A 14,212-nucleotide genomic window follows, 5' to 3' on the forward strand; every position below is an offset into this window, starting at 1 on the left:
CGTGTCACCCGAACAGGCAGCGATAGCTTCCCTCAAGAGTGGCAGACGAGTGGTGTCACGCCCTGGCTCCGGCACAGGGTCTCACCGCGCCCGAGGCACGCAAAACCTCGCCGTCCGGCACTTCTGCTGCGGCTGAGGCTGCTGCACCGAAAGGACCGGCCCGGCCCAGCAGCTGAGGTGGGGGGATTCCCTAGGGGTGAAGCTATCGATATCCTTGTTGCACCCCGTGCTGCCCGAACAACACTCTGGGCCTTCAGCTAGGAAGATACGACACGGGAAAAGGACAGGAACACTGGAGAGAAACGCTCCTGTCGCTCCAGCGAGGCGGCGGAGCACCGCACACAGACAGAGCTGCCCGCCCGCCGCCATTTTGGGTGCGGGTGGAAGAAGCCCCGACAGCCTCGGTAGGGAAACAACAGCGGCCCCCGGGCCCTCCCAGAGACCGAGAGAACCAGAGAGTGCTAAAAAGGCGGAGTGACCCCGCCGCGAATAGCCGGCTCTTAGAGAAGATCTAAAATAGCATTTTAAAAAAAACGAAAAAAAAAAAATTTTTTTTTAAACCAAAGCGACCAAGACCGCAACCCAGCAGCCAGAGCAGGCGGGGCGAGCAAAGGGGCGCCCTGCCCGCACTTAAAATGGCACCTGCTCTCCGCCCCCGCTCGGTAGGGGCGTGGCCTCGGCAGGGGGCGTGGCAGCCCGTGACACGCGCGTCAGGAGCCGCAGCGCGCGCTCGCGGGGGTGTCCGCCCCGCCCCTCCCCGAGCTCCTCCGCGCGCGCGCCGCGGCCCGGCCGGAGACGGACGCGGACACTCGGCGGACCCGCGGCGGCGGCGGCAGCAGCGCGATGACGGCGGCGCCCGGCTGCCCCCGCTGCTCCCCCCGCTGCCCCCGCTGCTCCCCCGGCTGCTGCCCCTTCCCCCGCGCCGGCGGCTGGGCAACCGCCTGGCGGGGCGCGGCGCTGCGCTTCGCGCTGGCGCTGCTCCTCCACACGGCCCGGGCCGAGAAGGAAGGTGAGACCCAGATTCCCCTTCCCTTTCTTGTCCTCCTTGCCCCAGCTCCTCCTCTTCTTCCTCCGGTGGCGGTGGGGCCGTTGGTGGCCGCGGCCCGCGCCCGGTCCCCGGCGGCGGGGTGGGGGGGCGGCTGGGGAGGCGCCCCGGGGTCGCCGTCCCTTGTCCCGCATGCCGCCGGCTCTGCTATCCCGCCGGCTCTGCTATCCCGCCGGCTCCCGCATCCCGCCGGCTCCCGCTGCCCGGGGCGTGCGGCGAGTCGCGGCGCTGCTCCCCCGCCCCGCCGCCGCGGCCGCCGGAGCGCGGCTGTGTGCCTGTGTCCGTGTGTGCCTGTGTGTGTGTCGCTGACGTTTGGCGGGGGTTTCTCCTCCCTGCCAGCGGCGGGGACGGGGATGGAGACGGAGATGAAGCTGCCCTTTAAACAGGCGAAAGGGAAATAAATAAATAAATAAAATGTGAGGCTTTCTCGCGTTGAGCTGGTTTCCCTGCGGCAGGCTTCCAGCAGGAGACGAAGCCAAGCCAAACAGACTGGCGAAGCTGCATGAGAAGGGGCAGAAATGCACGCTTTTGCTTGGATGGGATTTTGATCCTTCACCAAGTGACAGTGGGACACCCCTTTTCCTCCCCGAACTTTTGACAGGTGTCCGGAGCCTTTGCAGGGTCTATGACGTTTTCTCCAAACTTTATAAGTCCCTACCTGACTTTCCCTAACTTGTAGTGTCTGTGATTTTGGCATGAAGTCTTTTCATTGTGGTTTAGCAAGGAAAAAAAGCCCCAAGCGAAACACCTAAGCATAATCTGTAGCATTGCTGAGAACAGCTTTCAAGCATTTCCAAGGTGCAAACTCGTAGGCTACTTGAAAGCATGGTTATGTGGCAGCATGAAAACGCAGCAGGTAAATATAATGTATTACTAAAGTAGGTGAAACAGATTTACTTTGGCTGGATAGGAGAATTTTTTTTCAGGCAAGTTGCTGCACCGGAGGAGGGAGGAGATTGAGGTCTGACAGGAAGAAACAGTAAGAATAAAAAAGAATAAGAATAAAAAGGGTATGGAATAGGAGCTTAGCAAGGAGGGGCTAGTTGTGTGCCTAGACCAGACTTGAGGGAAGAAATTAATTCTAAAAATGCATGTAAAAAATAAAGTAGATGCACCTTTCTAAAGAATGGCTCCATTTCAGTTATTTCCTAATAGCTTCTTTTTACAAATATGAGCTTGCTGGTATTAAGGTGATTAAAAATCCAAATCAGTTGTTGTACAGCTATTCTTATTCACTTGACTCTGTCTACAGGGAATATAAACATTTAGAAAACAGTGTGAATATGATCCCATATCCTTAGAGAGATAAGAAAGTTTAAGTTTGTCAGTGTGGCCTGTGGTGTCTTGAGGTACTAAAAGAGTTAAAATGCTTGAGAAATTTCCATTTTTAACTGTGATTGTGACTGCATTCCTTCACAGGTAATAAGGTATATGTGTTTATAAGCTTTGTCAGTGATGTCATATACTGGTATGATGGAATTGATTCATACCCTAAAAGTTGTGACAGCTGAGGCCATGGTCTGGTTTGGTTCATTTGTGAAGAAGATACTGTTTTTTTTTTTCTCTATGGACTTTCTTGGCGTTTCTAAATAAACAAAGGCAGTTTTAAATTCACAGAGTTTGCACAGATACAAGCCCATCAAGAAAATTAAGTAGTTTGTACTGATAACGTTTACTTCTGTTTATACAGTCTCTTACTTAAAAGTTATCCCAGCAACGCATCTGTCATTTTCAAAAGGCGAATTTGTTTCTCAAATATAACATGGATTTCTTTTAGTCTTCAGATTTGTGACATTTGCTTTTCTTGCCAAGTGTTCTGCTACTTAGGCTAGTTTATGAGTAGTACATCTAAAGTCACTAATAAGTGTTTCTTCAGTGTTTGTTTTTTTTCTCAGTTTTTCATTTTTTTATGGACTCCTGAGCAGAATTCACTGGCAATCTGCATTTGTGGATCACATATTGGAAAGTGTTGTCTTGCAGTCTTCCTTTTGCTGAGCAATGGCTGTTTAAACCCTGGATTTAACAAAACATAAACCAAACAATAGTTTTAAAGCAAGACAAAGATTAAAGGGACTTGTGAGATCTAGTCCCGCTGATCTTAAGCAACAATATAAGGGCCAGTCTGTGAGAAGTAGTGACTGAGCACTGGAGAGGAAGGACCACTTTGGACAGTGGGCCTTTAGACTAGGGTGGGAGCTCAAACTGTAGTTGAGAGGAAAGGAGTGAAGGGTGTTCAGTCTCTGTCCTTACGTGCCTTAGCTTTTACCAGGTTTTATCAAGTTAAATGTAGTAAGATGCAGTTTAAAAATAATCGTCAGGAAGCAGGGAAGTAGCTAGGAATATCCTTTCCATCTCCCAGATGTGGGCATACATTTTTCACTACAGCTGCAGGAAGGAAGCTGTGGGGAGGGATTAGGGCTAAGGTTGTGCATTGTTGCTCCTGAGCACTGCCGAGTTGAAAGTGGTTATAGTAAGACTCGATGCAATACTCCAGAGAATTTGCTACAGAAAAAACTTGATAGAAGCAAGTGCCAAATGAATAGTGTGAGAAGAATAGATCAGAATATGACAAAAGAAAGTGAAAAACTAATGAATGGAGGACACTCTTTTCCTCTTACCTTGCATATACATGAGGAGAAACTGGAGGAATGATGGAGAGAAGATTATGCTGGCTTCATGTGGAGAAGGACCAGCAAGCAGTTCTTTATGGATGGAGCTGTCACAAGTAGAAAGAAGATTGATGCTGAAGTATTCTAGATAGACATGACTGTTTCTCGTACCCAGTCTTAATTAAGAAGTTTGAGGGGGGGAAATGTAACATAAACATCTTTGGCTAAAATCAAGAAGCAAAACTGAAATTGTTTGTGTGTTCTAGCTGTAAATCAAAATCTTGAGGAACTGTGACATTGCTATACACTCTCTCTGTGCTCGAGAAATAGAACTTGTGGAAATTATCTGGTAACTGAACAGATAGCCGGGTAGAGAAAACTGTATATGAACGAGCCAGAGAACCTTAAACATCAATTTCAGACTAAACACTGATACGTGACTTTTCTTTTTTTGTCCCTAGCTGGGTCCTCATGGGTGCCCATGTATTGCTGAGGAATGAGTAAGACTGAGAAGGTTGTAAAATTTTGTTTGTTTTTTTTTCACTTAGGAAATCTGTGAACCATTGCAAAAGAATGACATGGCAGGAAAAAATTTCAGTCTCAAAGAGCCTCTTGCTATTTAGGAGGGCCAAAAATTAACTTTGAGAGTTTCTTTGGCAAATATGTATGATTTTCAGGATTTTTGTAAGGTTTATCCTTTCCTGGTGTACTCATCACATTCTGTATTGCCACACAGATTGAGGACAGCTATCCGCTTATATTGGTGTTTTTTTTGTTTGCTGTTTTGTTTGCTTTATTTTGGGGTTTGGTTTGTTTTGTGGTTTTTTGGGGAGGGGGGAAGGACACACAACATACACAGAATAGCCTTCTGGGTTTTAGTTTGCTGGAAGCCATAGTAATGCCATAACCCCGTGGTAAGTTAAGTGTTTTGTAGATAAATGTCTGACATGAGGATGCTTTTTTACCTGAACTGGTTTGTGTTGGTTCCCTTACTTATACACATTTATATATTTTTAGAAAATCTTCACTTTATACAGCTCATGTTTTTAAAATCCCCTTTTATTTGGCCAGCTGACTGAAAGCCTGTTGAGACTACTTTGATAGTTCTCTTACCTACCCATCTGCTCACAAGATGGGTGCAGGTAGAGCAAGGTTGATATTTAGGCTATGTTCTATCGCTGGCTGTGATTTTTGAAGTTACATCTTGGTGCTGGATCTGGGAAAAAAAATCTATTTAAACATCTACATTATGATGCCAGATAGACCAGTGAAACTAGGACTTTTTTTTCCCCTAATGCTTGATATATTCTCTTCTAGCTTCCTAGAAGCTGAGTTAGTTACTGAGTGTAAGTGAGATATTGTCATCAGAGCAGTGCACTGATATGTTGGAATTCTGGTTCCATTTTTGTCATTCTTTCTAATCTCAAACAAATAACTTTTCCTTTTTGTTTTCTGCTGATATTTAAAATAGCAAACCAGGATACTTCACAGGAGTATCAAAAGTAGATTAATATTTGAAGATGATTGAGAGAAAGCTTATATGTTTAATGTTATAAAAAGTTTTTTCATGTATACTGCCTGTTTGTCATATCCTGCTGTCAGAACTAATCTAAGCATGCCAGTGTTTACTTTTATGCTGGTGTTTTGACCCTGGCTTAAATCAAAGTGTGATTCAGAGAGAATGACCTCAGTCAAACTGAAAACCCTCTAGTTGAAGTAGCACATCAGAATCATGAAGAGTGTGAGGAAAACACAGTGGATAAAAATTGACCATGCTATCTCACTGTGGTTTTGAAACTTAAGTGTGGGACAGCTGATTAGGCTTGCACTCTGTCTTTGGACTTGTGAATGAAAAATATTGACCACGTGCTTCGATTGAATAGTCTCTTACTTGCTTGTGAAATCTTTGGACTAAAATAAAGGAAACAATTTAATGCAGTGGACAGGAAGCTGAGACCCCATATTCTCCATGACCTTCAATGTAATCTCAAAATTGGTGCTATTCCCTTTCTGCACCTCATTCTCCCTCACTGGTGTTCAGTTATATTGCACATGTGAAGCAGACTGGGGTCCCATCACCTGTAGAGGTCCATTGAAGGATGGTGTACTCAGTTTAGGGCCTTGGATTGTCATTTCTTGAAGGAACTTGCTGTGGATTTGTGTAGTGGCTAATATGATGACATTCCACCAGAGTGTGCGGAAGTTGGTGGAGTTTGCATTATTTAAAGTTTTCAGTTGTGATTTTTTTTGTGAATGATTGCAGTATGGATTGCTCTGAGTCATTTGGATGTATTTGTGCATGTTAAAATTTTCAGCTGTTTGCTTGGATATTTGCTGTGAGTCACCTTATTTCAAAGCCTACCCAGTTTTACACTGCTTAAAGTGATACGTGTTATGGTTCCACAAGTCTGTAAGTTCAAAGAATCTTTTCAAACAGTAAACTTGGTAAATGACCTGGGAGTCTGACAGTGAATGGTAGATGCTGTGGTTCATGCATAACGAGCAGTAAAAGTTATGTGACTGAAGCACAGGCCAGAACCAGTTTGGTTTGTTCCTGTGTTTGTGGGTTCGGCAAGAATAGAAGTCTATAATGATCTCTTTTATTTCTCTTGCTTGTACCTTCTGTCCAGCGTAGCACCCCGACTTTGTCAGTCTACAGCATGAACTCATCTGGTATAACAGGAGCTCAAGAAAGTGCCTTTTTTTTTTTTCCTCTAAAAGACAGCAGTTGAGTTAAATGTCCACTCTTCATGGCAGTTAGTGGGGGTACTTGGAACTGGACTAAGTAATACCTTGAGCAGCCTCCTCTAACTAGATGTTCTCTGATCAGGTGACTGGGGTGGGGCCTCGGGGGTCACTTCTAGCCTGCATTATCCTGGAGTTCCAAAAGTTGAGCACAATTGGTCCTTACATTGATCCATTCACACTGAGGGAGTTAGCAAACTGATTCCTGATTTTAAAAAAATTGTGTTAGTATTTCAGCATTTTTTATTATTTATACCAAGACAGGGTGCAGAATTTCTTCTTGCATGGGGAGAAACCAAAGGAACCAGTGACCATTAGAGCTAAATACTTTCAGTTTATCTTTCTAGTCAAAAATACAAGTGAAGAATAAACTTGTATCAGATACGGATTTGTTAGAGGCAGCTGTTAAAATTTTTATGGGATGCAAGATTGCTGTGTATTTCTGTTTTCTCGACTGTCCTTATGGAATAATTAGTGATTTACTGACTGCAGCAAAGATGTAATGCAGCATTTGCATTTAACATTTTTGAAATATCATTTTAACATTTTCTCTTAAGCAGCCTTGGATAACTTTTGCTTTGGGATATTAAAGGGACAAAACGGGGACCATCTCCCTCTCTCTCTCTCTCTCTTTTTGAAAACCTTGGATGTAATGGGGAAATAGCAAAGACCTGAAGGATCGCCATGTAATTCCAATCTCTGAAAAGGAGGAAAAAATTGAGGTGTTTCACTAGTTTGAGATTTTCCTGCTACAATTGCTAGATTAATCTTCTCACCAAGACTATCATAGATGCATTTTTAATACCTGTCCTCCTTCTGCCTGGCATAGCTAGCAGCAGAGAACAATCTGAGACCAGGAGTTTTGCTGTCCTTATCAAAATGGTTTTAGAGATACCTGAGTGAAATTTAGTGGAAGGAGCTGTACAGGAAATGAAACTACACACATAATGGCTCCTACTGTCTGTGTACTCTATGAAGCTACAAAATGTTATGTAATAGAACTGTTCGGCTGACTCTAATGCAACATGCTTAGATCTTTAAAGTTATTTTATAATTGTATCTATTGCCTGTTCTCCATAAAGCAGTTTGTCTTTGCAATGTCTGAAGTGTTACCTGAGATTTTCTTCAGTTGAACACCTAGATCTATGTTGGACTGTATGGATTCGGTGTAATAGGATCTGCATGGACTTTTTAAAGTTACTTTAACTAGAAAAATCCCAGACAACCCTTAGTTATAGGGTTAGGGTTTTTTAAGTTGTTTAAGTGAGGAAGCACAGATAATATGATGTTAAACAGATTCAATCACCATTTGAGGGAGTGATGATAGGAGATGAAGTTGTAGACAAGCATGGTACCAATTTAAGTAGTTTGCAACATTTCCTAATAAGTGTCATAACTGGTTAACTGAAGATTGTAAATAAATATTAAATCATCTAGAAACACAGAAGAAGTCTAAGTAAATCAGTGATTTACATCAAAATACTGTACAAATATTTACAGATGGAATTTGTAGGTAATGATAAAAACTATCTGGACAACTAGATAAACTGCAAGGTGTATGGTTTTGGTTTATTCCCAGCAGTGGTTCATGCTTTACATCAGAGGCTGGCTACAAGAAGCTCTTCCTGGCTCTATTCTGGGATCAGTTCTGCTTTATATCTTTGCCACTGATCTGGAGCTGGAATGTACCAATGCTCAAGGGCAAGTCTCCATTTTAGAGAGATCTAAGCAGGACAGAACAATGAGCTGTCAGGACCTTCTTGAAATCCAAAAAGGACAAATGGAAAGCCCCTTATATGGAACAGAATAACCACCTGCAGGGAGTACAACCTGGAAATGCTATACATGAGTCAGCAATGTACCCTGGCAACATATAGGAGTGTAGCCACTGGGCTGAACAAAGTGATTATTCCTGTTTACTCAGCACTTAATAGACCACACCTAAACCACCGTGCCTAGTTTTGTTCTCTGCCATCCCACTGGAAGTCTGCAAGGATGGTCAATATGTGCATGACCTATGAATGGAGGCTGAGGGATCTTGTGGCAGCATGCCAATATCAAAGTAGTTTATGGAGGAAAATGAAGCCCCGACTCCTCACAGAGACGCATGGCTGGAGCCTGAGACAGTGGCCATAAAGTGAAACAGGGAAAGTTTGTTTTGTGCCGGGAGATACTGCTCTGTGATGATCTGAGTAAGAGGGGCACTTGGACACTCTAGAATAGCATTGAAAATTGTGTTTATTAAAGATAACCATATTAAGAGAGAATAGTATAGATAATCTTGGATCACTTTTGATGCTAGGAACCCTGAATTGTGCAGCACCAAACAGACCTCTGAAGAGTCCATGTGCAACATGCTGTGCAGACCCTATCCATAGAAAGGTTACCCCATGTTCTCTGTTGCTGGATTTCCTTGCAAGAAGACAACTCTATTGATAATTTTTGCTGTCAGGTAGAAAGGATGCTCACATGGGAACTTCTGTCTGCACTTTCAGATAAACTAAGGCACCCCAGGTGGCATAATCGCTGGTGGAGTTGGCTGCAGCTTCTCTGTTTCAGAGGGCTGGCTGGGCTCCCCCTGCAGCCGTGGAGTGCGTGCAGCAGGGCCTGGGGGCACAGCGTGGGTCTGCTCCGCTTGGCTCCTGCCTGCATCACTGACATCGGTCACGGGCTCCCACTCAGGATGGCTACCATCTTCTGCCTTGACGTGATGAGTCTGTATTTCACCATGAGGATGGTCAGGCATTGAAACAGGTCCTCTAGAGAGGCTGTGGAATGTCTTGACTTAGGTTTTCAAGGCCCAGCTAAATGACAGCCTAAAGCAATATCATCCAACTTCAACATCCAGTTCATCAGGGAAAATTTGCCAGAGTTTCAGTGCTTGATGAGTGCTGTGAATTCTTCCTTTGATTAAATGAAATTTCTCTAGGGATAAAAACTAGACTAAGATCTCAGAGATTGAATAAAGCGCTTATTTATTTAGCCTTGTTTAATTAATTGTGCTTTAAAAATACCTGTTTTGTAAAAAAAAACCCCAAAAAACTCTAATGTTGAATCAAGCAAAGGTGTACCTTTTTAGGTTGAGACTCAGTACTAGGCATATCAAAGTAGAAATGAGAGGTATTTTTGAGTGAAGGCTTGTTTTAGGGGGCAACTTAGTGATGAGTGGTTGTTGCAATCTGTAAAGTAAAATTAGATGTCTCTCCATAACATACTCTGTCACTAAGCCGAAGGGTTTGGAATTATTGGGTGAAATCATGATCTATGTTGCACTGGGTGTCAACTTAGATCATCACAGCTGTTTGTAAAAGAGTCTGACCAGAAGAGATTGTTTATTTAGTTCTGAGGGGTAACTGCTTCCAAGGTGTCGTAGGTAGTTAAATTGCATTTCTGCAAGCATTTAATTTCCCTGTGCCTACTTGCACCTTTAACTCATTAATGTTTTTGGAGTGTTCCCCCCAAACTGAAATTTGCCTGTTTCGTTTCATTGTTTTTGCTCTGTATTTTGTCTCCTTTCAAAACTTTCAGCCATTCTTCTCCACCCTTTTCTCCTCTGGTTTTATCAAGCCTTGCAGCCAGCTCTTTCCTGCTGGCATGTGTTCCCTCATGGCAAGTGAACAGACTGCTGTGCTCAGCATCAGTAAGTAGTATTACTGCCACATGGTTAACACGGTGGCTTTAACATCAGACATTTTCTACCTTTTCCTGGCCTTCAATTGTTGTATTTATAAACTTTGTATGGTGGCTGAACAAGCATTATCTTGCCACTCTTTTTTACTTGTCCTCAGGCTTACTAGATATTTTCAGTGGACACTTGAGTGTTGCCAGGTGAGCATAGGAGGGGTGGAGATACTGTGCTTCTCCCTCCCAATGACACTTCTCCAGTAACTTGGTGTTAACCAAGTCACAACTGTTAGACGACAAAATCTAAACAATTGTGTTGTTCACGTACCCTTGTTCTAAAAATTCATGCAGTTCCACCCTGATAACTGACCAAGAAAAAAAAGGAGGGTGGCAAAATCAGAGCAGGGAGGAGAGCAGAACTCTCACTTAGTAGACTACGGTTTCTATGCCGTAAGGTGAGTGATAGAAAGCATCCTCTTGTAGTAGTTAGCAAGAGGAGTAAGGATGGAAAACTGAGTAGTGTCTACAGAGCATAAGATGTAGCCCTTACCTGATTGCATTCACATTGCCAGCAGGACATTTACATGTCAGGAGGTATCTGCCTGGCTCTGTCAGCTTCCTGTTCTGTGGAGGGTTTTTTGGAAACTCTAAAAATTGCATCTTCCTTCCTCTTTTCTATGGTGTGGGGAACAATGCTTGATCTCTGTTGATGTTTATTAAGGTTGTTAATCATCCTGGATATACCTTTTAAGTAGGTCTTTCCCCTGTGTCGACACAACTCTTTTTTTGAGTAAGTGGGAGTCTATTCAGTGGTTGATTTCGTAAGAGTATAAGTTTGGAAGACTGATGTTGATATTACTATCATTTAATGCAGTGTTCTCCTGACATTCCAGAAGCCATGAACTAACTGTTTCTGGCAAGCTACATATTGAATGTTTCTATGTGCTAAAAAGATGAGAATTCCATTAAGTGCATGTTACCTTTTCACACATCAGTTTTCAGTGCTACATGAGTAGTAAAACTTCCACAATGAAAAATTCCTGATCTAAAACTTGAGAAATTGAGATAAATCCTTATGAGTAGTTTGCAGGGACTGTTGTTTGTCTCTTCTCATTACAGGATAACTTACCTTGTTTCTGAGGGTAGTTCCAAATAAATTTATGTCTGTACACATTCAATAACAATACATGTATAGGAGTACAATTTAACATATTGAAATTTTAAAATTGCTATCATTAGAAAGAATAGCCACATTTTGTATGGCCCAAAGCAGAAATAATGGATGCTATTTGCAGATGTTTGTTTCTCTTTAGCTTCCTTTTAAATTTTTACTCTCTTTAAATGATTTCTGAGAAGTTTCCATGAGTGTCAGGAGTATTGTTCTCTTTGGCTTAAAAATAGCATGCATGAAAGTTTTTCTGCTGCTGAGAGAATTATTTCTCCTTTTTATTTAATTTTTTAAAAAGTATTTTAAAATAAGTTGTCTCATTCCTACCCCCTGGTGAATGGAGTATTATTTCCTGAGAAGTATTTTGAAGCCAGGAAATAAATTCCTTTGGAGGAAAAAATGAAATTTTTGAAAAGTTTAAAAGCGGAGCACCAACTTAGAGCATCTGGCAGCTTTTAAAGTAGTATTTTGGTGGTTTTTTTGCTTTATTCCTTTATTGCTACCGTCTGAGATCCACCATCTTGGCCAAGAGCAGATAGTTTTGGGGTTTTTTTAACTCAATACAAAAAAACGAGATAAAATAAAAATTGCTTCAGTTAAAGTGGATGGAAATGCACTTTTCTGCAAGGCAGAAATACAGGCTGAATACAGAATAAACGTGAGAATTATTATATATGAATATAATGAATAATATATGAATGTGATTTTTTTTGTGTCAATCTGAAATAATCTAATGTAAAAATTTTAATGTAAAAAAATTTGTTAGGAAAGTAAATAAAAGCAGATTGTTAGGTGTAGTACATGTTACTTTCAGTGAGCTTTTCTGTTTCTATGTATGTTTGTATCTTTTTTTGTAAGGATATCTCTATCACAGACCACCTCTGATCAGTGTTAACTATAAAAGAAGCCTTTAAGCAGTTGTACTCTCTTCTGAAGTGTGGAACAAATGTTGTGAGCCAGATGTGTGAGCAGTGGCTTCAGGGCGGAGACTCACTTTCTTCCTTTCTCAGTCTAAGCAGTACCTTCATTGTTTGTCTGGAGCCTGTGTTCTGAATCAGAATCATACTGTCACTTTCTGTTTTGTGGCTAGCTTTAAAAGCTGAATTGGTGACTGAATTCCTAAAAATCTGCATCAGTTTTAACTAAGGGGAAAAGAGATGAGTGTAATGTGACAGCTCTTCTTACTAGGGAAGGGCCTTGTTGGGTAAAAAGAAGCTTGTCTTTTATCTGAAGCCAGAAATGACACAAAAGTAAGTTAGTGAAATATTAAAGTAAGTTAGTGAAATATTATATGCAGACTTAGTTGGGTGTCAGTGATACGCTCATTTTGTGCTGTTGTATGCAGTAAAGTAGAAATAATTTGACTTTTTCCCCCCCAGTGTGAAGTGGTCAGTAGTGTGCTCAGATATTGCAGTGCAAGTGATCCACTGCCTCTGTTTAGCTTGTGATAACTTGAGCATATGAACTTGGTTGGTACATATGAACTTACTCGAGTATGTATTGGTAGAGGCAGAATATTTTTTTTTTGTATCAATAGTACAAAATGAGGGTTTTGATGAAGATTCTTTCTGTTATTAAGCTTTTTCATTTCACATGATGATTAAAGTGCATTATCTAGGAATGGTTATATTTAAAATCTAATATATAAACAGAAAATGCAAATTTGGTCAGTTGGCTTTTTTGGGGGGGATGGTCATTAGAGATTTTAATAATGAAGAAAGAATAAATATGTTTCTGTGCAAAAAGACTTCGAAGTGTGACATTTGTACATGTGCTCTTTACTGCATTGTGTGTATTTTCTTTGTTGTGATGGCTCTTCCTGAGGTCTGTTGGAAAAATTATTAATTTCCTCTTGTTATAGAGTACTGGAAAATAAACAAGCTAATTGCCTAGGTAAGTGCAAGACGATTTAACTGAAAAGCAAGCCTGCTGGCTGGTGATTCTCACTTGCCTGACATTCTCTGTCTCATAAGAGAATGACCTTTTACATTTCCAGTGAACAGTCACCTGTTGGGATGCAGGCAGGAATCCAGGCTGATAGCTACACTGACTCGTCTGTCTTGGAGAACAGGCCTTTTTAAAACACATTCGTTGTGTTGAACACTGAACTGGGACGTGTTTCTTGAGGCTCACCAGAGTTCTGTAGTCCTGAGGCTGATTAAAATGATCACTCACGTTACATTGTAATACTGTTTTCCTTTATCTGCATGGTATTTTATTTTTTGCAATGTAACTTTCCATCCATAATAATTTTATTTTTTTCATTCTGGATTCCCTATGCTGCTCAGTTTTCCACTGTTCAGGATGATTGAAATTGTGACTGTGCAAAGCAGTTAATTCATAGCCAAAACTTTAAAAATAACTTGTCCAGATTTAGTTCTGCGCTTTACCAGTAGTGATACAAATGTAGCAATTACAATTACAAAGGCAGAAGTGAGTGGCATTTAGCCCATTGTAATTCACTCATGTGGTTATAGTTACCTTGATGTGAGCTTAGTCATTAAGACAAAGGGTTAGAAACTGGACTTTAAAAAGAACCCTTAATGTAAATTAGGAACTATTTGAATAATTGATCTTTCCCTATTTTGGTAAGATAGGACACTATTTTTAGAATTGGGAGAAAACTCGTAGACTAGATGATACAGGTTTGTATAAATCCAGTGTATAAGAAAGAAAACAGTTCTTGCAAGAGAATAAGATCTTGTAAGAGAATATATAAGATCATTAACATAAAAATAAATCAATGCACTGCTATTGAGTAGCTGTTCAAGAGCTAAGTTATATTTCAGAATAGTGTTTTTATAAGTATATATGCCAGAATATACTTTCTTATTAAAATGAAGAAATTAAGAGTGACTAAAGGAAAGATAAGTGTGCAAAGCCACATTAAAAATCAGATCTCAGTCAGAGTAAGCCTCATAACCTGTGGGCCATGGAGATTTTTTTTTTGTTGTGCACTAAGAGCCTTGGCATATTCACTGCTCTCGCATTACATGCAAATTTATTCTGTTTTTTGTAATT

At 41.4% G+C, this 14,212-nt stretch overlaps 1 protein-coding gene across 1 annotated transcript in view; it reads left to right on the forward strand.

Annotated features, from left to right (window-relative positions):
- The first annotated feature begins 925 nt into the window (after positions 1 to 925).
- TMEM131 (transmembrane protein 131) overlaps positions 926 to 14,212 on the forward strand; it is a 91,108-nt gene continuing 77,821 nt past the window's right edge. Inside the window, exon 1 of the mRNA XM_014892649.2 lies at positions 926 to 1,009. The gene's annotated coding sequence lies outside the window, so the exon portion shown is untranslated. The remainder of the gene's footprint in view (positions 1,010 to 14,212) is intronic.

This window comes from Sturnus vulgaris, chromosome 2, assembly GCF_052056855.1.
Source record: "Sturnus vulgaris isolate bStuVul1 chromosome 2, bStuVul1.hap1, whole genome shotgun sequence".
Classification (NCBI taxonomy): domain Eukaryota; kingdom Metazoa; phylum Chordata; class Aves; order Passeriformes; family Sturnidae; genus Sturnus; species Sturnus vulgaris.